Below are 25,100 nucleotides of genomic sequence, written 5' to 3'. Positions count from 1 at the left end.
GTTTCTTACAATTAGTACACACATTTCACTAAACAAACTTTTTTAAATAATTCATTTTTTCGCGGATTTATGCTTATTTGATGTTATTATGCGAAAGTTACATATGAACTTAGTGTTGCGACAATTATGTAGACCAGTGTAATTAAAACAATTATAGATATTGTCTATCGTGATTACAAAAAAGTAGAACAACCTCTTAAAAATAAGAATGCGGTTTTTAGTGTAACTTATTAAAAATAAACTGCATGCAAGTGTTTTATTACTATACTTTGTAATAATTATTATAATAATGTAATGCCAGAAGCGTCTAATCCGACGGTACTGATTGCATGTAAAGTAATACTTAGAAAGAAAAACCAGAAGCGTCTATTTGGACGGGGCTGGTTTATATAAATACCAGAAGCGTCTCTTTCGACGGGACTGGTTTATATAAATACTAGAAGCGTCTATTCGGACGGGACTGGTCCACATAAATATCAGAAGCGTCTAATCCGACGATACTGGTTACATGTAAAACAGTAGTTAGAAACAAATACCAGAAGCGTCTATTTGGACGGGACTGGTTTATATAAATACCAGAAGCGTCTATTTCGACGGGACTGGTTTATATAAATACTAGAAGCGTCTATTCGGACGGGACTGGTCCACATAAATACCAGAAGCGTCTAATCCGACGGTACTGGTTACATGTAAAACAGTAGTTAGAAACAAATACCAAAAGCGCCTATTTCGACGGGACTGGTTTATATAAATACCAGAAGCGTCTAATCCGACGGTACTGGTTTCAATAATAATTAGAAGCGTCTATTCCGACGGTACTAATAGTAATACGAACCAGAATAAGCGTTTGCTTTGACAGTATTGCTAATAAAACATTTCCAAGACATTACATTTTTATTTATGCTATTATAGTTTATTTTTAATAAAAATATAATGAGATGAAATATATATATGTAGTAAAAAAGAATTAAAGGACCATTGTAATTTTTAAGAGGTTGTTTATGTTTTACGATTAATATGTACATGTAAATTACACATATTATATAATATGACACAATACTGAACATTATTTTATAAAATGCTTTTTCATTAATTATTGTGTATATTTATGTTTATTATTATTTGCAGGCGACAGCTACTGAAGAAGCAGTGCGAAAAAGCAAATGGTAGGTACAAAGAAATCTACCAATGTCCGGAAATCAGTGGAATCACTGGTTACTTCCGGTACGATGGATGAAGAGCTTTGTACCCAGCAAACGTGCCCAGCTGTAACGCCGAAATGCACAGGTACGTACGATAATGTCCAATATCGCGAAGATGACGATATTGACAATTATAGTCTTGTTGAGGGTACGAAGGAACTTACTAATGTCCGGAAATCAGTGGAATCACTGGTTACTCTCGGTACAATGGATGTGAAGCTTCGTACCCAACAAACGTGCCTGGCTGTAACGCCAAAATGCACAGATACGTACGATAATGTCCAATATCGCGAAAATGACGATATTGAACATTATATTCTTGTTGAGGGTGCGAAGGAACCTACCTGTGTCCGAAAATCAGTGGAATCACTGGTTACTCTCGGTACAATGGATGTGAAGCTTCGTACCCAACAAACGTGCCTGGCTGTAACGCCAAAATGCACAGATACGTACGATAATGTCCAATATCGCGAAAATGACGATATTGAACATTATATTCTTGTTGAGGGTGCGAAGGAACCTACCTGTGTCCGAAAATCAGTGGAATCACTGGTTACTCCCGGTACGATGGCTGTGGAACTTCGTACCCAACAAACGTGTCCGGCTGTAACGCCGGAATGCACAGATTATGCCCAACATTGGACATTACCTGAAGATGACAATATTGAGAATTCTACTCTTGTTATCGAGAAAGGCGGTACGGATACAGGTCGTATCGCAGAACATGAGCCTGTAGGTCGTCGCATTATAGACCCAACTTTTTACTTGAAAGAATTGCATTGAACATTTGACAATCATAAATATAAGACAGCATTTCAGTGCTCATTTGAAGATTGGACATGCGTAAAATCTCGTCGCCTTGGGTTACTCACGCAATTTTTCTTCAAATGTCAAATGTGCAACTCTGAAGACAATTTTTGGTCTGAATCCGTAGAATCCGAGAAAATATTAGATATTAATAGAGCTGTTGTAGCTGGAACAATAACAGTTGAAATTGGTTACGCCCAGCTAGAAGAGCTATATGCAGCCATGAACATTTCTTGCATGGCTGAACACACATACATTAAGTATCGCGAAGAGTTAGTTGACAGTTTTCTAGAAACGGCCATGGAAAGTATGAAAATGGCAGCCGAGGAAGAAAAACAACTCGCGATAGAAAAGAATGAAACGATAAATGGTATTCCGTATATAACTGTTGTTGCGGATGGCAGTTGGATGAAGAGATCGTACGGTAAAGCGTACGATTTACTTTCAGGTGCAGGTGCCATAATCGGTCACCGCACAAGGAAAATTCTCTTTGTTGGCATCCGCAACAAATATTGCACGGTATGCGACGTAGCGGAGCGAAGTCATTGTGAAGCAAAAACTCATAAATGCTACAAAAATTTTGATCGCAACGCAAGCTCCACAAGTATGGAGAGCGATGCCATTGCAGAAGGTTTCAATAGTAGCCTGGAAGTGCACGGATTGATATATAGAACACTTATCGCCGATGGCGACAGTAATGTATATCACTGTATACTGTATACTGTATACTGTATACTGTATACTGTATACTGTATAAAAATGATCCATATCGCGAAATGAAGGTAAGGGTAATAAAAATAGAATGTACCAACCATCTGCTTCGTAATCTAAGCAATAAATTAAAAAATGTGGCTGAAACAACTCAGCCAAAAGGGCAAAAAAGGAAACGTAATTTTGTACAGCTTAGAAATGTTATAAAGAGCAACATTTTACCAATGCGAAAAGAGGTGATGGAACTAGCTTCTTCACGAAGAGGAGAAAACATACCTCCTCATTTGCAGGCTACAAAATTACGAGATGATATTTATAACATGAGTCCTAGCCACGTATTTGGTGAGCATACAGAATGTAAGAAACGCGGTCGTAAATGCGAAGATGCAACGAAAACAAACTACGTAGACGATCTGAAAGAGCATGGTCTGTACCAAAAAATACAGATTGCTCTAAGATATATAGCAGGTCATTCAGAAAGTTTGCTGTTAAATTACACTAATAATCCTGCAGAATCGTTCAATTCCATAATCTGCAAAGAAATTGGCGGAAAGCGCGTTAATTTTGGCAAACGAGGCTCTTATAATGCTAGAGTTTTGGGATCAGCTGTGCAATACAATACACAAGACATCCTTACAAGAGTGCATAAGGTCAAAGGTAAAGCAGTTCCACTTGTTGTCGAGAAACTGGAGAAGCGACGGCAAATAAAAGTTGCGAGAACCAGAGAATCTCGACAAATCGATGGAAGGCAAAAGAGATCGAAGCGAGAATCAGGAACAGATCGCTATTATGGCCCGCAATCGCAAAAACCAGACGTTACCGATGATGTATTCGAAAAAAATCGGCAACAACATTTTAAGATGTTGGCTGAAAACGCGAAAAACAGGAAGCAGATTGAACGGAACACAATAGATCAAGGTGATTCTGAGCTGTGGTTATTCACAAGAAGTCTCATGTTGACAGCATCCAATTTTGGAAAGGTATGTCGTATGAGACTGCAAACGCCTCGTGCATCAACAGTGAAAGACATTTTGTTTCCTCCGTGCATTGACACTGCAGCCATGAAATATGGTCGCGATCCACAGTGGGGCCAAATCCCAAAAAGCTGGCCAAAACCTAAAAAGTGAAAATTTAATTCGGAGAATTTTGACTGGTGGGATGGGTAGAAGGATGTTTGGTGCATTCAATTGTAAAAGGAAAAGGCCCTATCCTCATACCTGCGTCTGTGAGCTCAGTTCAAAGTTAGCCTTCGTTCAGAGCGCACGCATCACGTAACAAAGGAAAGAAAATTACGGTATATTATATATCGGATAGCTTGAAAGCGAAGTGTTTGATTTTAATTCTATGACATGGAAGTAACTCCTGCAGGTATGTAGAAAATGTTTTTACACTAATATAACCTATAAATTTAATTTGTAACGTGTTGAAACAAGGCATGATTCTGCCTTACGAAGATAATATAATTTTATAAACTTCTATTTTCAACTGGATGGAAAGTTATATATTTTGCTATATTCCGCGAAGATCCAAATTTAGGGCCGTAGTTCACTTTATTATCTTGCGAAATTCACAAAAATTAGCTGCCGAGAGCTGCCTATCATACTGTAATGATTTTTTTCGCTTTTTATCGCTACGTTGCTCGTTTGCGACTTGTCGATTGTTTCGCTTCAGGACAATGACGCGGCTTGAAAATGCTTATGTTCTTTCGTTCTTTCGGTAATTCTATCCTTAATAATAACAAAGCATACAATATACATATCTCGGATCGATGTTTACGTTGATTCTGAATCTGGGATGGATTCCTACTCTGACAGTGATTCCGATTAATTATCCTTAGTAATATTTTTTGTCAAATAAATAAATTTTATTCTTTAACGTATTAATTTAAACTAAATATAATTGTGTCTTTCTTCCAGTGATTGTTGCAACCGAAACGGAATATGGCTCTACGATTGACACGATTTGGATCTACGATTCGGAAGTTGATTCTGACGTAGATTTGATTCCGATTCTGACGTGGACTTAATTCTGATTTTGACGTGGATTCCGATTAATTATCTCCAGTAATGATTTTAAATCATGTTTCATCTTTTTACCACTATCGTTTTAACATTATTTTATATACATATATATATATATTTGCTTAGTTGTGCTAGTATCGAGCCTATAATCTTTCTTTATTAAAAAAATTTACATATTTTTTACACATGTGTTCACCATATTAGATTCCATTTTGCTTACAGTAATTTTGGCCTGGGATTTGTAATCAGCGAACTCAAAAATCCCTGTATACTAATTTTCATTAAAGTCTGATATCTTTTTTACATGTCTGACCGCCATATTGGATCCGCCATTATGTTCACAATAATTTTAACTTTGGATGTGTAATCAGCGACCTTGAAAACACTTGTATACTAATTTTTATTAAATTCTGATATCTTTTTCACATGTGTGACCACCATATTAAATCCGCCATTTTGTTCACAATAATTTTAACTTTGGATGTGTAATCAGCGACCTTGAAAACACTTGAATACTAATTTTTATTAAAGTCTGATATCTTTTTCACATGTGTGACTGCCATATTGGATCCGCCATTTTGTTCACAATAATTTTAACTTTGGATTTGTAATCAGCAACCTCGAAAACCCTAGTATACCAATTTTTGCTCGATTCTAAGTTTATTTGAGGTTTTGGCCAGCTTTTCGGGATTTGGCCCCACTGTGCGATCGAGAGGAGGATGCGAGGAAAGAGTTAGCCGCAAAACTCAAGAAACAAATAAAACCTTGCGGATTGTTTATTGATGGTGAAAATCCATTCCTGGGTGCTTCTCCCGATGGGCTCATTGACGAAGATGGTCTGGTGGAGATTAAATGTCCTCAGTCGGCTGAAAATTTAACAGAAGAAGAAGCCATAGAAACATTGGTTTCCTTGAGGAACATTTTTGATAAAAATAATCGTGACAATATGAATAAAAATCATCGATTTTTTTATCAGGTTCAAGGTCAATTAAACATAACGCAACGAGAATATTGCATTTTTGCTGTATGGACACCAAAAAGCATGAAAATAGTGCGTGTAAATAGAGACAATGCTTTTTGGGAAACTAATATGCTGCCTTTGCTAAAACGCTTCTACCACGATAGCATGCTTCCGGAAATCTTGGATAGTCGTCATAAAAGGAATATGCCTATAAGGGAGCCAAGATATATTATAGAAGCACAGGAAGCAAGTAAAAAATTAAGTAGTCGAAAAACTATTGAGCAAAATGCAGTAAAGAGCGAAAATGTCATTAATGAAAATAACGAAACGTTAAAATATGATATTTCGCCGATGAAAACAGCAATTACCACTGCTATGATTGCTCAAGATATGGAGCAGGATGATTGTACATACATACATATATTGGTACAAGCTACAAGCGAGATATAACCGAAGAGGATAAGGCAAGACGAATAATAAATTTAGATGAAGTTATTATACCTATTTCCATTGTGAGACAGAATGTCTTGTCTGGCAACGAACTAACGGACGAATCAATAGATGAATTTTTACGCATTGTGAGACAAAGTACTTCTTTTGAAACGCAAAGTGTACACTATCAAGGATTGCCTAATTATATTGACGCTAGTAAGAGCGATTTAAGCTTACAAATAATTGGAGGAAAAAATCAATACTTTGCAGAGGGAATTGAACACTGGCGATGTATATTTTGTGATGGCACCAAACTGTTCGTATATGACAGTATACCTGGCTGTACATACGACAGATTGGTGCTCAAGGAAAGAGAATATATAAAGCGTCGATATCCAAAAATAAGGCAAAGTGATATTATTTTTGAGAAAGTCGATGCACAACCAGACGGTACAAGTTGCGGAATTTACGCCGCAGCTTTTGCCACAACTGTAGCCTTAGGAGGCAATCCTTGTGATGAAAAATATTCCAAGGACGTAAAGTGCATGAGACAACACTTTATGAAAATTATAGAGGGAAATGAACTGTTGCCTTTCCCAAGACGATGAAAACATACGATCTAATATTATTTAGAAAGTTACGTACACTGTAATAATATTTAGAAAGATATTTGAATACCGAAAACATACTCCTTTTGAAACGCAAAGTGTACACTATCAAGGATTGCCTAATTATATTGACGCTAGTAAGAGCGATAAAAGCTTACAAATAATTGGAGGAAAAAATCAATACTTTGCAGAGGGAATTGAACACTGGCGATGTATATTTTGTGATGGAACCAAACTGTTCGTATATGACAGTATACCTGGCTGTACATACGACAGATTGGTGCTCAAGGAAAGAGAATATATAAAGCGTCGATATCCAAAAATAAGGCAAAGTTATATTATTTTTGAGAAAGTCGATGCACAACCAGACGGTACAAGTTGCGGAATTTACGCCGCAGCTTTTGCCACAACAATAGTAAATAAGGGCAATTCTTGTAATGTAAAATATTCCTATAAAGTAGAAGACATGAGACGACATTTTATAAAAATTATAGAAGAAGAACATCTGTCGTTATTTCCAACACGTTCATAGTACTATTTACAAAGTTACGATATGAATATATCGTTTAGATAAAACATGTCTCAATAAATAAAATATTTTTTTGGTATTGGAAAACTAAATGTTAGAGCGTTTGTCCTGACGCAACTGGCAAAATAAAATGCCAAAACGTTTATTCGGACGGTACTGATAATAATAAAAATCAGATACGTCTATTCTGACGGTAGTGACAAAATAAAATGTCACAATAAGCGTGTATTCGGACGGTACTGATTATAATAAAAATCAGATGCGTCTGTTCTGACGATACTGAAAAAGTAAAATGTCAGAAACGTCTATTCAGACTGTTGATTATAATAAAAATCAGATGCGTCTGTTCTGACGATAGTGACAAAATAAAATGCCACAAACGTTTATTCGGATGGTACTGATTATAATAAAAATCAGATGCGTCTGTTCTGACGGTACTAACAAAGTAAAATGTCAGAAGCGTCTACTGTTATGACGGTACTGATTATTAGAAATGTATCATTTCAAAATTAAAATCGGAGAGACGAACATAAATATATTGGGTTCTCACGGGAATAGGCGTTGGAGGGGCCTATTCTGTAATCCATCTATAATATAATAAAAATCAGAAGCGTCTGTTATGACGGCATTGATTATTACAAATGTACTTTTTGTACATTACAATCGGAGAGACGGAAGAAAATATATTGGGTGCGTTCTCACGGGAATGGGCGTTGGAGGGGCCCATTCTATAGTATCAATAATCAAAATCACATAATTTAGATCCTTTTTGTTACATTTGAAAAAAAATGTGCTGTGCATGTATTTGTCACTTGATTATATAAATATATAAACAGTACGTACAAGATGGACAAAATAAAGCGTAACAAATTTTTATCCTCACAACTTATTTGCAGAGAAATATGTTTCGAACAAAAGTTGTTTGCTTTGAAGGGACACAGGATTCCGATGTGAGTTGTGTCGTAGATGTCGTCATTCTAAAAAAAATAAGAAACTAATTTTTATGTATAACTTATATATATATATATATATATATATATATATACATACATACATACATACATTACATACATACATACATACATACATACATACATACATACATACATACATACATACATACATACATACATACATACATACATACATACATACATACATACATACATACATACATACATAGCATACATACATACATACATACATACATACATACATACATACATACATGCATACATACATACATACATACATACATACATACATACATACATACATACATACATACATACATACATACATACATACATACATACATACATACATACATACATACATACATACATACATACATACATACATACATACATACATACATACATACATACATACATACATACATATTATATAGGGACTGTAATTACGTATACGTATATGTAAATTGGTGCGTCCGTGCTGAGACGCCCGTTACATCGCGGCGAGTCGCGAGATTCTCAATTGTGGAGCCTCGGTCCGATCTCGAGCGGACGCGACGGCAGGGATGCCAGATTTGCGTAGCAGAAACGCAAATCTGGCATCCCTGCGCGACGGCCCGAGGCTCCAGAACAATTGAGAATCTTTGAGAATTATCAATAACGATCGATAACAGCTGTTCATGAAAAACGTGGTTTAGAACCGGAATTAGAAATGTCGGTATTATCGACATTTTTAGTTCCACTTGAGTGGCGTTGTTTTCGCGCTCGAGTTCGCCTGTCACTGCAGGATCCCCTTAATATTATTGTTTAAGTGTTGAAAATATATCAATGAGGATCTCTCCTCCGGGTGAGAATTATCTCTTAGTTTTAATTGGCTGAGGGCCTGTAGAGTGTACATAGTACAGTAAAGTGTGGCATGGTGTAATTGTAAATAACGCTTGTAAAAATCAAATAAAATACATACATACTCAGGAATACATCCTGCTTGCTGTAACTATCAAAAGTGTAACTTAAATAAACGTTTAAATATAAATCACTATGTGTAATCTGGCTGTCACTCGCGGATCAGCCGCGGATCTACTCCCGCTCCTAATATTAAAATGTAGAGTGTGAATAGAATATATAGTGTCACGACCATGTCTGTGTCAGGGAAATTGATGATCAATGGAAAAAATATTATTACGGAGACTGTTATAAATTCTGAAAGTTTCATGTTAAATAGTATGGTTCTGAACTCTCCCTAGCTGCGTAAACTAATAGGATCATATATATTATGAAAATTGTAAATAGTATTAGAATAAATGTTATTATTATTATGTAAAATTTATCTGTGGGCATCTTTAATAAGTCTTGTGTGAATATATCATTAGTAACATGCAAATTAATGCTATGGCAAGTATTGTGAATAAAATTATTAATATTATTGATTTTAATTTATCTGGATCCATTCCATTGGACTTGAACTATGTGCTTGTCGTGATGACAATTATTTGTGGTTTAGGGATTCTGACAGGTAAGCTTTTTATCTTGGTAATCGCTCTTTCCTCTTTATTATTAAAAAGTGTATCCAAAGTGTCACTAGTGTATAAGTGTTAAGTGTCTGATTGCACCATCTCGGTGTTCCTCGCATCTAGCGCGTTATTATTTAAACTTAAAAATTGTTAGTAAACTCTAGTCGCACAATAAAACGATCTTTAAAATGAAATGTTTATAAAATAATAAATTTGCCCTATAGGCGCTTGTAGGTCAAGTCCTGCGATTCGGCTGCACTCGGCTGCTGCTCCTCCTGCACTCTGACCAATGGCACCTGCCTGGCCTCTCCAGCGGGCTGTACGCCCACCTCCATCAGTTGCTGCACCTCCTCGTCAGGATCTAGCCCACCTAGATCGGTACTGGCCTGATTAATGATCTCGCAAAGGCCGCTATCTGCCTCCGTCAAGGCCTCACTGCACTTTTCATGCACCGGTGTTGTTGTCCTCTTCCCGGTCTGCACTTTTCGCGTTTGGTGTGGGTCCTGGGACATCTCTATCGTCTCCAGGGATGATTCCCGGCTTAACTGCGAAACGGGTGGTTTAGCGCTCGGTTCCAAGGTTTCCCTCAAGCGTGATTCTGTCTTCCCTTGCACGTGCGTCAGTTTGTATAGAAGGGAAATGGTACGCACGTATCGTCGCAAAACGGGTGTTTTGGCCGACCGAAAAGATGGCGGACCGTTGTTTTCGAGATCGCTCGCGCTCACGGCACGTCGGCGAGGTACGGCGAGGCACGGCACGGCTCTGAGATCCCGTGATTTCTGCGCGAGAGTTGACATGCCGCGCGCGTGGTAGATCGTCCCGACTCCCGGCCGCGGTAAATCGTCGTTGTTGGTCGTTGTGTCAGTGACAGTCGCGCGTGCGACCGCATCGTCCAGCGTTCGCCGCATCGTCTCGGCGTCATTGTCGCCGCCGTTGTAGTGGTGGTGGTGTCGGTGGTGGTCGTCGTCGTCGTCGTCGTCGTCGTCGTGGTGGTGGTGGTGGTCGTGGCCGTCGTCGTCGTCGTCGTCGTCGTTGCTCCGTACAAAGCGACGTAAATCACAGAATCCCTGGGTCCTGACGGAGCGATTCCGACGACGTGTCGTCGTCGGCGCGTCGAGGAATTGGCGCGAGGACGCCGTCGATTCCCGTCGACAAGGAGCAACTCAAGAAGGCAGTTCTTGCGGTGAGAAAAGATAAAATAAAAAAAATGCCACACAAACAGAACCGCAGCCTTCGACGAGCAGTGGGCGTAAATCGAAATCAAGGAAGCAGCAGCGATCGGATTCTGACGAAGACTTGGATAATACGTGCTGCGTGTGCTCAAAGAAGTTGACAATAAACAGAGCATATGGGAAACAGTGCATTGCGTGCGAGCCTAGGGCACACAACACATGCGTGCGCTTGTCAGGATCTGTATTCACGTGCCTAAAATGTTTTAGGGAATAGGTAAAACAATTATTTTTTAATAAATTTTTATATTTTTCTCTTAAAAAACAATTATTAAAATGTATCCTATCATTTTTCAGGATTAGATGTATGTATATGTATTGAAAATGCAGTGTGACGGATAAACCCCGGGGGGGTGACGGTTAAACCCCGGCATTTTTGAGATTTCAATTTTTCCACCGTTGTCGTTTTTGCTCTATACCGGTTAAACAAAGCGACGTAGATAAAAATTTCCTATATAAATTTTGTAGCTAAAGGTTCACTCTTTACAGTGGTATACCACATTTAACTAAAATTATTTACAGGGGTTTTGTTCGACCAAACTGACAATTTTATTATTAAAAAGACGCTACGTTTCAACCGCAAAATTAGGTCCTTTTCAAGCGTGTATGACTCGCAAATATTAATTAGTTAGACATAGTTTCCAAAATACGCCGAATCTAAAAACTAAACATCAGATTTTGTAGAACGCAGCAGATAGAATAAGTCTAGGAGCATTATATAAATCAAAAACTTACATATTAGAGTGTTATACAAGAAATAGAAAACAGTTTCACTACATTTCCGTTGTCCGTAATTATATCAGAGGGACGAGTCCCTGTCGTGCGATGGTGAAATTGCGACTAACAAGAAAGGACGAAACAATAAACCATGACTTCGAAATGTGGCTGACGTAAAGAGAGGAAAGCAGATGAGAAGGGGATATTACGTTTCCTTTATGATATGTTCATAGAGAGCATTAAGACTCTCTGTGTCCTTTTGCATATTAATGGTATTATTCGATTTTCTTGTATAACACTCTAATATGTAAGTTTTTGATTTATATAATGCTCCTAGACTTATTCTATCTGCTGCGTTCTACAAAATCTGATGTTTAGTTTTTAGATTCGGCGTATTTTGGAAACTATGTCTAACTAATTAATATTTGCGAGTCATACACGCTTGAAAAGGACCGAATTTTGCGGTTGAAACGTAGCGTCTTTTTAATAATAAAATTGCCAGTTTGGTCGAACAAAACCCCTGTGCTAATTGTTAATTATTTGCTGGCGACTCAACTTCTCAGTTTTGTTTTTAAAATTATTTATTTTTTTGTTAAAAATCGGCACCGAAAAAAAACTGACGGTTAGGCCCCGGTCTCCCCTACATATATATTAATATAATTTAATTATATTCAATAACTTTACATTCAGTATTGTATAATATTAAATAACGAAACTGAAATCACAGAAAGAGTGAAGCACTTTTCAACGAAGCTTTAAGTTTTCAAAAGCACTATTATTATTATACTGTATGGTATATGTATATTAAAATAATAGATGATATAGTTGATTGATTTTTCGATCGAAGCTGATCAATCGGCATAATGAATATTATACATAGAAGTATTCTTGCATATCTATTTATGATATTTAAGTTATTTAACACTATATATTATTCTAAACTGTTACGTACTGTCACGACTTTTTCACTCCCGGAACGGCCCGGGGCGTGTGCCGGATCAAAAGGGGAAAGGAGAGCGGGATGATAGGCCTTTCCGGTGATTCTCTCGCACCTCCGACACTTCACGAAACGATTTTCTTGTTGGGCGCCAGACGCGTGAATTCGCGTCCGCGAAATCGCGAGAAACCAAAAACGAGACGCAAAACGAAATAAGTCGGTGTGCGAGGGAATGGCTAGCTCGACCTAATAGCAGGGCGGGGTTAATGGAGGGCAGCGCAGTATTCGGCGGGGTGACGTCTCATAAATAATGTCGTAAACTCAAGCAATTAACAAATAAAGGATAACATTTATTCTTTAGTAATCTTCGGATGAACAGTAAATGCCACTTCGGCGTCTCTTAATCGAACCAAAACAAATAGGTGATTGATAACGCGGGCGTCAGATTTTGTAATAACCAATTATGATAACGCGGACGCCAGAAATAAACGGAAAGTTACGTTAACTCAGTAAACGCGCGGAATGCGCCGTTAGTAAGCGAAATAACGCGAGAAGAGAATTTCTGAATCACCGAGATTATAGAAGTTCACAGATAATAATAGCAGAAGATTACGCGGACAAATCATATGGAATAGCGGTCAAATTACGACCGAATGCGACGTAACTGGAATAAACGCGAAATAATAACGTGAAATACCGCAAAATGATAGTGCGTCACGCTCGGAGCGCGTGAGCGCACGGTTCAAACCCGTGCAGAGATTTTGTCGCCAAATAATCTTATTCTAACGCAAGTAGTATTCTTAATCTAACGCAGGTAATATTCTTAGTCTAACGCAGAGAATAAACGTGACGCGAATAACGTCCCAACGCAAGAAGGAAAAAAACGCAACATGAAATATATATAGGTATTATATATATATATATATATATAGGTATATATGATAAAACATCTTAATTCTCACTTTTACCTTTTCTTACTTTTTTTCCTAAAATATATATTTGCATAAACATCTGCTGTACGATTTGGATGACATATTTCTGGAACATTCTATAAACATTATTCAGATAGTTTTAAAAAGCTTCTTTTCATATTCTTTGAATATAATACATAATATTCTTTCAATCCATTTTTCAATATTAAAACACGCTGTACAATTTAGATTGTATATAAATATGGATTATATGATGGAAAATTATACAAATAACATTATATATAATTGTAAATTCTGTACGTTTATTATAACATATTTTTATTATGTTATAGTAATACATGAACGTAAATATATATAAACTTTATCTAAACAAAAAATTTATAACCTCTATAAATGATTGTGTAGTCGCAGATGCCTAATTGCACACTTTTATCACTCGATCTGAATCTGAATAAAAATATAAAATTATTATAATATAAAAAGTATATTATTTTCTCAGAGATAGCGTTTTCGACCGAGGTGGGTTTCAATCCGGGTTTCAACGAGTTACAAGCGAAATCGAGCATCTACTGGTCAATTCGCCCGCGTTGACGAATAAATGCTCGATTTCGTTGAAACCCGGATTAAAACCCATCTCGGTCGAAAACGCCAAGAGACAAGAAAAATGCACAAGATGCAAATTATACCTACTTTACGTTACAATAACAGGCCTGTTCACGCCACGGCGCCCAACGACCAGCGTTCCACAGCGCGCGCGCGTTCTTTATTATCGTTTCTAGTACGTGGTACGTGCTCGCGGAGTGGCGCGGCCCTGCAGTAGTTCGACTTCGCCGCTTAATTTGATTAGTTTTGCTACATTCTATAATATTTATGGAATATACTAACAGAATATTTCTACTGACAATTTTATAATATTTCCAGTACATTTATAGAACATTCTTTAAAACGAGAATATTCTATTAACATTTATAGATGATTTCGTTGAGAATATTCTCTTAACAGAATATTTGACGTAACATAACATATTTATACAATATTGTATGTTATCTGGGGAATGTTGCTTAATCAAGAACGAAAACAAGCCGTTTGACAGCTGCCGAATTGAAATAAGTATTTGCTTGCACATATTAAATCACAATAAAGTGGATATCTTCGGTGTATTTTAACACTATCACAATAATTTTAAATGTAAAAACACTGCACTAAAATGTAGAATAACGCTGTAAATCGCAAGGATAATTTTGCTTCTTCCCAGATAGCCAAATCTGTTCGAACAAATAATGCCAAATACTTGCTACAAATTTTGGTTTCAGAAATGGTACAAATTTGCATCAAAATTTGTTTTATCAAATGTTGTCGACAAACTGCTAGCAAATACGTATCAAAACATGCGTACACAATTGACGCCAAATTGATACCAAATATCGAGCAAAGCTTAGTAGTACCTGATAACAAATTGGCACCAAATTGCTGTTAAAGTTTGTTGACTAAACCTAACGCCAAATTGATGCCAAATATTGAGCAAATTTTGGTAACAAAACTTAAGAACAAATTGACGCCAAATACCAAGCGATGTTTAGGGCGTTTCATTCAGATGGCGCGACACGTGAGTCGCCACTTTCAACGCGCCCCCACCTCCTTCCTCGCTCTTGTTCAGTGTCATGGCAGCTCTTGCTGCGTTTCTTCGGACGAGACGAGTACGTTTTCCTTCTTTCGTAACTGATTGAGCTAAGCGGCACGTATTCTGGAGACCAACCGAGCGAGATTCGACTTCCCAAGGAGAGCTCACCGCCAGGAAAAGGAGAGCTTGTGTGAGGGAGGATTGAGGCGAGGAGTCCGGTCCAGCGAGCAGGGCCCTTCCGATATTCTCATTTGGGACGCCATATTGGAAGATCGACATTGATCGTGGTAGTACAAGGGGCTCTGCAAGGTTAATTCTCGTCTTAAGGTCTGGAATTGCTCTCATTCTTGTGGCTCTGGTTTATATTCTAGCCCTAGAATTGATCTCGTAGACAAAAGCAGAGGCCCCCCTCTCTTCTTTTCTTTTTCTTTTCTTTTCTTACTTTGATTTCAATCAATAATCCAGACTCCTTAATTCCGCCCTGTAAGATCTGGTTAATTCTCGTCTTGAGATCTTGGAATTGCTCTCATTCTTGTGGGTCTGGTTTATATTCTAGCCCTAATGTAATTTTAATATATGCATTACAATTTTACACTGTCAAATAATAAATAATATCGTTTGATAATAATAACAACAGTATAGATAATAGTAACAATTTTATTACTTGACTTATTTTATTCTATTTTTGACAACTCGTATATACATTAATTGTGGCTAAGGTCTATACTATGTCATAGTGTAGATCTTAGCTACATTTCTGGCAAGTCAGTCCAAAGTATGCGGCTTTGTTCTCTATCCTTTTTATCTGTAGAAATTTTATTTCTTTTTATTTTTTAATTATTTTTTATGTATTATCTCTTATGTATCAGGTTTCTGAAGAAGACTAAGTATATAAAGTCGAAACGTAAAACGTTAATTGTATTTAAAATTTGTTTAATTAAACGAGATTTTGTTTTTAAATTTAAATTGATGACCTTTTTATAACTCGAGAAAATCAGCCAGCCTTCCATCCTATAAGTTTATTTTGTACTGTTAGTTTAATTAATTTAGTTATATTTTTTTCCATTAACATTCCATTTGTTATAGTGATTGTGCAGTAGAAAATCTGAAAAAATAAATGTTTTTAAAAAGTAAAGATAATATATATTTTGAAATCTATGTATTTTATGTAAACATAACATTTAAATTTATTTGCAGTTTATTTTAGAACATGCCAAAAAACACCGTTTCATAAGCTTTCTAAGAAAGTTAAAAGACAGAAAGTGAATGTTGTAGAAGAACTCAATTCAACAGATTCTTTAATTGAATTCGATCAGTCGCATATTCAGCAAGCACATGCTTCCGTTAAAAGCCAAAGTTCCGTAATACCAGATTTTCTTCATAATCAAAAAGAATCTGAACTTTCTCATTATTCTTAACTTTTTCATCATTCTGAACTTCCTCACCATTCTGAATTTTCTAATAATTCTGATCATTTTGAGTACTCTGAACACTTTGATTTCGAAAATAACGATAATTATAGAGATATATTTAACATTAACAGACACACCGGCAACAATAACGAGGCTCATTCAGATGACAACGATGATAATTCTGAAAACTGCGAGAATAGTGATGAGAATAAAAAATATTCGAAATGTTTCGTGAAAACAAGAGTTATAAAGAAGAGTTATAAGAGTATAAAGAGTTATACTCTTATAGTCTTAAAGAAGAGTTATAAGAGTATAAAGAACATGTAATATTATGTAATAAAATGTTTCATTCTACTTGCCGTTTGAATCTGATTAAGGCAAAATTGTAATATTAGTTTGAAATAGAAACAATTTAAAACAATTTAAAATACAAGGGAAATGCTTTAGTTTTATAACTATCATATTCTTGCAATATTAAAAATTTAACATATTCTTTCTTTGATTAAAATATTTCTCAAAATAATCTTGGAACTGTTGATGAAATATCGTGTATTTTTTTATCTGTAAAAGTTTAAAGTTTTGTTTGAATAGTTTAAAAGTTTTGTTTGAACGGTTTAAAAGTTTTGTTTGAACAGTTTTTTTCTGCTGTATATTAATTTCTATTACATCAAACACTACAAAATTCACTTCGGTTGCTTGCACCTAAATGATGTATATTATTCTTTTGTTATTTCTTTCTGACAACAGTACTGCATTATTCCATCGTAATCGACGAACTATGCACATTGTGAACATTTGTTTATTTCAATTTTGCATTCTTGCAAATAATAAATCGTGTTTCAAGTTTGAACTAGTTGTTTAAATATGCACGGTAGTTATTATTGTATGATTAAAGAAAGGAAAGTTAGTAGTATTAGGCTTATAAGAATATTGTTTTAGATGCATTTTCATAGAAATTATACTCGTGTTTTCAGTAAGATTCTATAAATCCTTCTTATACCGGCCAATGCATTATCTGCGCACGGAGTATGTGTTCCAGGCATTATATAAGATTCTCGAGTGTTTACAAATATTGTATGTGCTGTTGACAAAGTTAAATGTTTGCATATGTCAGTAAATTCACATTGTATAACATTTACTGTAATTAATATATAATTAATTACTTTATTGCCACCGTTAGATTTTATAAATGTCTTATAATGTTTTATAAATATAAAGATTTCTTTTAACATATGTAACATATGTATAAAATAATTTATTGTAAATCAATAACAAATTATATGCTTTTTTATAATTTAATGCTTTTAATTTTTCCTAAAAAAAAAATATTTTAGTATTTATTAATGGCTACGTAACAAGGCTTGCTGCAATTTGGCGTCAAGCTGTGTCATCAAGATTTGCTCGGTATTTGGTGTCAATTTGGCGTCAAGTTCTTTCGTCAAGGTTTGCTCGCAATTTGGCACAAATTTGCTGTCGAGCTTTTGTTGGCAAGCCTTGTTCACAATATGGTGCAAATTTGCCGTTGAACTTTTGCTGCCCTGTTTTGCTCGATATTTGGCGTCAATTTGGTGTCAAGTCATGTACACAAGCTTTGCTAGCAAAACACAAGCGTATTGCAGACACAGATCGCACCGAATTTGTCGACAAGTTTTGCGCGTATTTGGTGTCAATTTGGTTACAATTTGCTGACAAATTGTTTACTGGGTTGACGTGTCATTTTTCACGTCTTATAGTTCACAGTTTTGCCAAGTGTGACGCTGTCATGCGAATGCAGCAAATCTGTGTTATGTCGGTAATACATTATGAAATACAAGAGATTACCATAGTGTATTATGCACTATCGGTAACATGCAAGGGCATGATTTTTATGTGCGATGATTATAAAATATCATTAATATATAATATTATTATCCTAACAGCACATGTAGCTGAGATTATTCAGAGAATATCGCAAAAATAGAGAATATTATAAAGATATATGTTCTCAGTAAGAGAGAGATTCTTACAAGAGGACAATCAACCTCCGACCACTTTCATTTTGCTCAACGTTGTTGCACATTCTTCTCATTAATACAAGGTACACTAATTCGAGTGCCAATGTATAATAGTTAATGTAATAAACTGTATGAAATATAATTGTTTCAAGTTTCCGTGTGTCTAATCTATAGAGCTGATAGAGATAAATAGCAAGAAGCAAGCGTAGCCGAGTAAAGGCCATCGCACACAAAATGCATAGCTTAGCATAAGCGTAGCATAAGACCGCTGGACCAATGAGCATCTTATGTAAATCAATATGGCGACTTTATGCTGGATGCTCATTGGTTTAGCAGTCTTATGCTACGCTTATGCTAAGCTATGCAATTTTTTCCGCTTCTTCTTTTAAAGGTGTATTCAAATAAGTTATTATGTAATACAATAAACTAATAATATATTTATTTAATAATTAAAATTATTCGTACATTTAACAATTTACAATTAAGAAAGGTACCAATTTTCTTATTTAAGGTGGTTCATGCAGTACTTGCAAGTCAAATAGGCAACTATTCTTATTAGTGATAAATAAGTGTGATTTTTGTCCGTAAAAATTAGCATATAATTAGATTTATTATTTATGACATCTTTAATGCTATACGACCTCTACGTAATAAAATATTGAGACGAAAGTCACATCTTTTACTAGAGTTGTAAGCCCTGTGAATATATGTACAACAGCAGCGCGGCAACGTTGCGGTCAGCTGAGTCAGCAGTCTTCGTCGTCGCGATCTACATAACCTGTACGTACAAGCGATACAAGTGTGAAATATGAGCTGGAGCGAGCAGCCTCGACGTAAGGGACGTTTCGAGACGAAACGAAAAATTGAAAGAATCTATTTCTCCGTGCGCTATACTCATCAGCTGACACGTGCGACGTTGCCAAGCTGCCGCTAGTGCCGCTCGAGCCCAGCCATCAGTTCCGTGTTGTCGATTTAGTCAATCGAAAATTACGTTTTATTATTATATGGTTCGGTCAATGAACTCGGGCTTTCGTCAGTATCTTGCAAAATGTTTATTGCATCGTTTCGTCAGTTTTTGGTTCGTTCATCTATTTTTGAAGTATTGCAATTTTTGCAGCATAAGCGCTTTAGCCTCGTTTTTCGGATAAGGGGTCCCCCCACCGCGTTAAATTGGCAAAGTTTACGGACATATATCTCCGGAACCAATCGGTTAAAAAATCTGAAATTTTACAGACACACTCGAGGAACGTTAACCTTTCATTTCATATCACATTTTCCGGGCTAAGTACATATGACTTAAATGCATGAACCACCTTAATAAAAAAATAAGAAATTATTTTGAAATACTGTACGAAATTTAATTATTATATATATTACGTTATAAGATATTAACTTATAAAGTTGCAGGAAAGCATTATCCCATAATATAACGTAATATAATTAAATTCTTTGTAGAATTTTAAAATAATTCTTTATTCTTTTATAAAATAAGAAAATTATTACCTTTCGTAATTGTAAATTATTGAAAAATGTGCGAATAATTTTAATTATTAAACAATATTTTATTAGTTTATTGTATTACATAATAACTCATTCGAATAAAGTAAAAAAAAGCAAAAAAGAAGTGGGAAAGCTCTACTCACTCGGCTACGCTTGCTTCCCGATATTTAGCACTATCGGCACCCTAGATAGGCACATAAAAACTTTAAACAATTATATCTCATAAACTATTGACATTATTGTGCATTGACACGAGTTATTGTATCCTGTATTGTATGGAAGGGGCGTGCACAACATATTAAAAGTTGAACAAAATCCATCATCATAAATCAAAGCCACATGCATAATTATACGAAGGAGGATAATTCTTTTTATTTTATTATTTTTATTTTTATTACTTTTATAATAAATACAATTTCTTTTTTAATAATAATTAAAATTTATATAATGGGTCCTCCTCTCCATCCTCCTCGCTTTCTCCCTCTCCAGCCTCCTCGCTTCCCGCCTCTCCATCCTCCTCGCTTTCCCTTCCATCCGTCATGCCACCCATTTCGCGATCGCCAAATGTCCTCTCGCTCATCTCTATATTGTCGCCACCCCGCGCCTCGCCTTCCACCTCGCCATCCTCTTCGTCCTCGCCATCCGCTCTTTCCACGTTGCGCATAATATCTAAAACAAACAGAACAAAAAATAATATAATAACATAATATATAAAAAATTAAGGATGAGATATCATAAATAGAAATGAGAAATGATCGATGTAGATAGATGGTTCATTGAATTCTGTAACATATATTCGAACGATAGAAGACACAAGACAGAGCATAATCACTTATGAACTATTTTTCTGTCGGCTTGGCTATTTTTACAGTACCTAAAGCGAATTTTTCAATATGTTACAGAACTTTCAGAGGTCTATAGAAGTATTGTCTTTTACGAGCTGTAATACAAATTTTGTTTACGTAATGAAATTATGTACAAATTATAAAACTTTGTAACTTACATTTCGTTCCTTTCCTTTAGGAATCGCCCTCCTCGTTTTTTTCTTTTCTTGATCCTCTCATTGTCTTTATTTTCTTCCTCTTCTTCTGTCTCTTCTTGTGTTCCTTCACTTTCTCTTTCCTCAATTTCCATTCGTACATCATCCACTTCGTTCTTTTCTCTATTAGTTCCCTTATTTTCTTTTTCATTCTTTCTCTTTTCATCTTTTTTTCTCTTTAGTTTTATATCCTGACCTATATCATAAATCTAATTAATATATGTGTGCAATGTTAACGTATAGACTATACCAGATCATTACGTAAAAGAACCTAACCTTTTTCACATATAAATTTATAAAGAAAAAGTAAGCCGGTTTTTTACTTACATCTTTACGGATACTATGCGAATCAACAATCCAGTTATATTTATATACTGATTCGCGCGTCGTCCGAAACACTCACTGAAACCTGCCCGTGCGATATGAGACAGAGCGTGCCAAGGGGCCGCGAGCAGCGCCTACCTTTATTTTTTATTGTAGCCATGCGCGTTCCATGGCTCGATGCTCAATTGACAGAATCGTAACATTGTCTTTTCTAGTCTTGTAATATTGACTTCTTCATCTCAATGTTAGCGAGAAAGAAATAGGAAGCGCGACTTTTTCATTTCACTAACTATGAGAAACAGATAATTCCTTTATCCTCTGAAATTGTGGATTGCGTTTATTGCACACTAGTTTCTCCATATTATTGATACGGAAAACTGATGTAACAATGGACAATCCAATGATGAGATAGTAATAAGTGAACAAAGTGTCAAAATAAAGTATGATGAATACGGAAGGAAATATGGAAGAAGTCGTAACGATCGCAAGCGATATCAGCTGTCGTGTAAACGATTAAGCAGACGAAAGGCATACGTTAATAAAAGGTAAGATAGTAAAATAAGAGATGTTTTATTGTTGTTACGTTATGTTCTTTATAAGAATATAATAAACATGACAACCGGTGACCCAACCCTATTTAATATTGATATCGAGCGTGTTAGCGTACGTCTTTCTTTTGTGCAGGCGGTGTAATTGGTAATTAATAATAATAATTGAGAAGTTGATTGCACAGGCCTACAAATACATTTTTGGTCAAATAACTCTGATCAGAGTAGGTGTTTTATAGATTTTTTAATATACAATTGAAAAAAAGGTTTCTCTTTTAATTTTTGTTTTAATATATCCATAAATCGCAATTGTAATTGATTCAGCACATTTTTAAAATATACCGAACAATTTCCTTTGGCTTTAAAAATCACTAAATAGTCGTAAAATTAATGTGACATGCATCTATCTTTTTAACTTGTCTTCTTTCATTTTTTAGTTTTCTTCTTACATTTTTTAGATGTATGCATGATGGGTAACATCTCAAAGTAGGTATTACCAAAAATCTAAAAATTTCATACAGTGTTCTATTATTACATCTGAGTATCTGTATAAAATTTTAGCACAATTCTCTTATTGGTTTAAAATATGCTTATTTAATCATTTTGTTTGCATTGATTCTTATTGTATCTTGGGATTGGCTGCACCAATCTTATTCGGACTAGTCGCAATTGAAAGCTTGCATCGATATTCAAAAAATGTAGTTACATTTGTTATTACGGCTTTAGTTTTTGAGATATTTTAATCGAAAGTTTGTTAACGTACAAATTTCTTTCTTATTCTCATAATTTGATGAGGAAAAAAATAAAAGAGAATAAGAATAGGAAGACAATTCTTGCGTCAACAAACTTTCGATTAAAATATCTCAGAAACTAAAGTCATAATAAAAAAATGTAACTACATTTTTTAAATATAATGTCGATACAAGCTTTCGATTGCGACCAGTCCGAATAAGATTGGTGCAGCCAATCCCGAGATATGATAAGAATCAATGCAAAAAAAAATTAAATAACTTTTAAACCAATAAGAAAATTGTGCTAAAATTTCACGCAAATACTCAAACGTAATAATAGAACAATATAAAATTTTTAGATTTTTGATAATAATTTGAGATGTCACCCAAACATCCTTAACCCTCGGAGAACACACAGGGTCAATTTGACCCTTACCTCGAGTTTTAGAGATACCAAGAATATACACGTAAATTTTTAGCCAGAAATATTAAAAATAAAAAAAAATAAATTTTTTTTCGTAAATTACGTTTTTTTCAAAAAAATAATTCTTTTTGAATTTTTTTAAATATGTAAATAATTTCAACGACACTTTATTTATATAAATTGATTTAACAGTGTTCCAAGTACATCTGGAAATTTTTTCAAGCTGATCCCACTCGTCAATTTAAAATGGTGGACGATTTTGATCACACACACTTTGGTGTGTGTAGGGTTGTGACCGAACTTGTGGTCTTGAATAAGAATTAACTTACTTGGATGTAATTTATACGGTCGCCACTGTGTTTTGTACGCTGACACAGAACGTATATACCCGTCAAAGGCAATGACAATGGGTTTATTATCTTCCTTCCTTCCAGAATATTTTATCTTTACGTGGCTCAGCTCAGACGTTCTTCAGACGATGGAATTTCAAAGTCCTTCACTCGCGTTCGCGTTACGTGTATGATATCCGGATATTAGGATAGGAACCCGGGAAAAAATGTTTATATACAATTTTATCTAATTATATATTACTTTGTAGATATAATTATACATGGATTTTGACCTGATCTAATTATATATAAATAGATAAAATTGTATATGATTATATGTAATTAGATCAAACTATGCATACTTCATATATATATAAATGATTAGATATAATTATATATTTTTTGATACAATTAGATCAAATCTTTAATGGGTCCATTTTTGTGGTAAATATGTAGAATCAAAAGTGAAATGATTTATTCCATATATTATAACTTGGCACTGCTTGAGACAGTGCCGTGTCTCTTGATACCGTTTTTTATACTACTGTTCGTCAAATTTTAAATACGAGAAACGAATCCTATCGAATGCCATCTATTGGATAATTAAAATTTAAAGTTTATATATGATTATATATAATTATATATAATCTTTTTTTATATTTGTAACACACCAAATTTAATAAATTCTATTATGTGAACAATAAAATATATATGTACGCATACATATAAAAATAAAATTACATTATTCTATACTAGAAAAATGGTATTTTTACGCGAATTTATTATTTATTATTTCAATCAAACATAAAAAAAAATATATATAATTATATCTAATTTGGTGCAATTATATATAAGTTTGTATATAATTTGATGTATCTCAACTCGAAAAAAAATTCTAATATAACTTTGCATAATTTGATATGGAGTTATAAATATTTTGATATAATTACATATAATTATTTACTCGAAAAAGACTTTTAATATAACTTTACACAATTTGATATGGAGTTATAAATATTTTGATATAATTACATATAATTATTTACTCAAAAAAGAGTTTTAATATAATATTGTATAATTCGATGTGGAGTTATACATATCTTGATATAATTACACGTAATTATTTACTCAGAAAAGAATTGTAATATAATGTTGCATAATTTGATATGGAGTTATAAATATTTTGATAAAATTACATATAAATGAATACATAAATAGATCTTATTATAAATGATTATATATAATATTGTATTTTATATAATCTGTACTATTGTATTTTGAATATATAAATGTTAACACCTATTTTTGCTCGAAATTTCGCCATTGTTATTTGTTTAGCTGTTTGCTTCATCGAGCGTATTTATTTCGTTTTTTGTTATATATAATATGATATAATTAGATAAAATTGTATATAAACATTTTTTCCCGGGAATATTCAATCAATTATTAATCTGTATTGAATTAACAATAACAAGATATATTTTAAGACTTTGGTACATGAGTACACTGTTTGTCAAAACGGAAAGTAATTCCAACGGCTAACGGCAATGCACAATGCCGGGTCTTAATCCTCGCGACGAGTCGAGTAATCTAACAATATAATTGTT

The 25,100-nt window shown here is 34.7% G+C and overlaps 2 long non-coding RNA genes across 3 annotated transcripts; one reads left to right on the top strand and one right to left on the bottom strand.

Annotated features, from left to right (window-relative positions):
• The first annotated feature begins 3,815 nt into the window (after positions 1–3,815).
• On the top strand, positions 3,816–5,166 carry LOC139781550 (uncharacterized). Its single transcript, XR_011720569.1, has 2 exons — positions 3,816–4,088; positions 4,637–5,166. It is a non-coding gene; the product is annotated as an uncharacterized lncRNA (long non-coding RNA).
• A 10,341-nt stretch (positions 5,167–15,507) lies between these two features.
• LOC139781552 (uncharacterized) lies at positions 15,508–18,304 on the bottom strand. 2 transcript variants are annotated; one of them, XR_011720572.1, is made up of 3 exons: positions 17,605–18,304; positions 16,167–16,297; positions 15,508–15,750 (listed from the first exon to the last, which is right to left on the bottom strand). It is a non-coding gene; the product is annotated as an uncharacterized lncRNA (long non-coding RNA). The 2 variants fall into 2 exon arrangements; XR_011720571.1 differs by lacking the exon at positions 15,508–15,750 and adding an exon at positions 15,948–15,997.
• Between the last annotated feature and the right edge of the window lie 6,796 nt (positions 18,305–25,100).

Source organism: Temnothorax nylanderi, unplaced genomic scaffold (assembly GCF_030848795.1).
Source record: "Temnothorax nylanderi isolate EJ_2023f unplaced genomic scaffold, tnyl_v1.0 TNYL_tig0345_pilon, whole genome shotgun sequence".
Classification (NCBI taxonomy): domain Eukaryota; kingdom Metazoa; phylum Arthropoda; class Insecta; order Hymenoptera; family Formicidae; genus Temnothorax; species Temnothorax nylanderi.
Note: the sequence above shows the minus strand (reverse complement) of the source record. Positions and strands in the feature narration are given on the sequence as shown.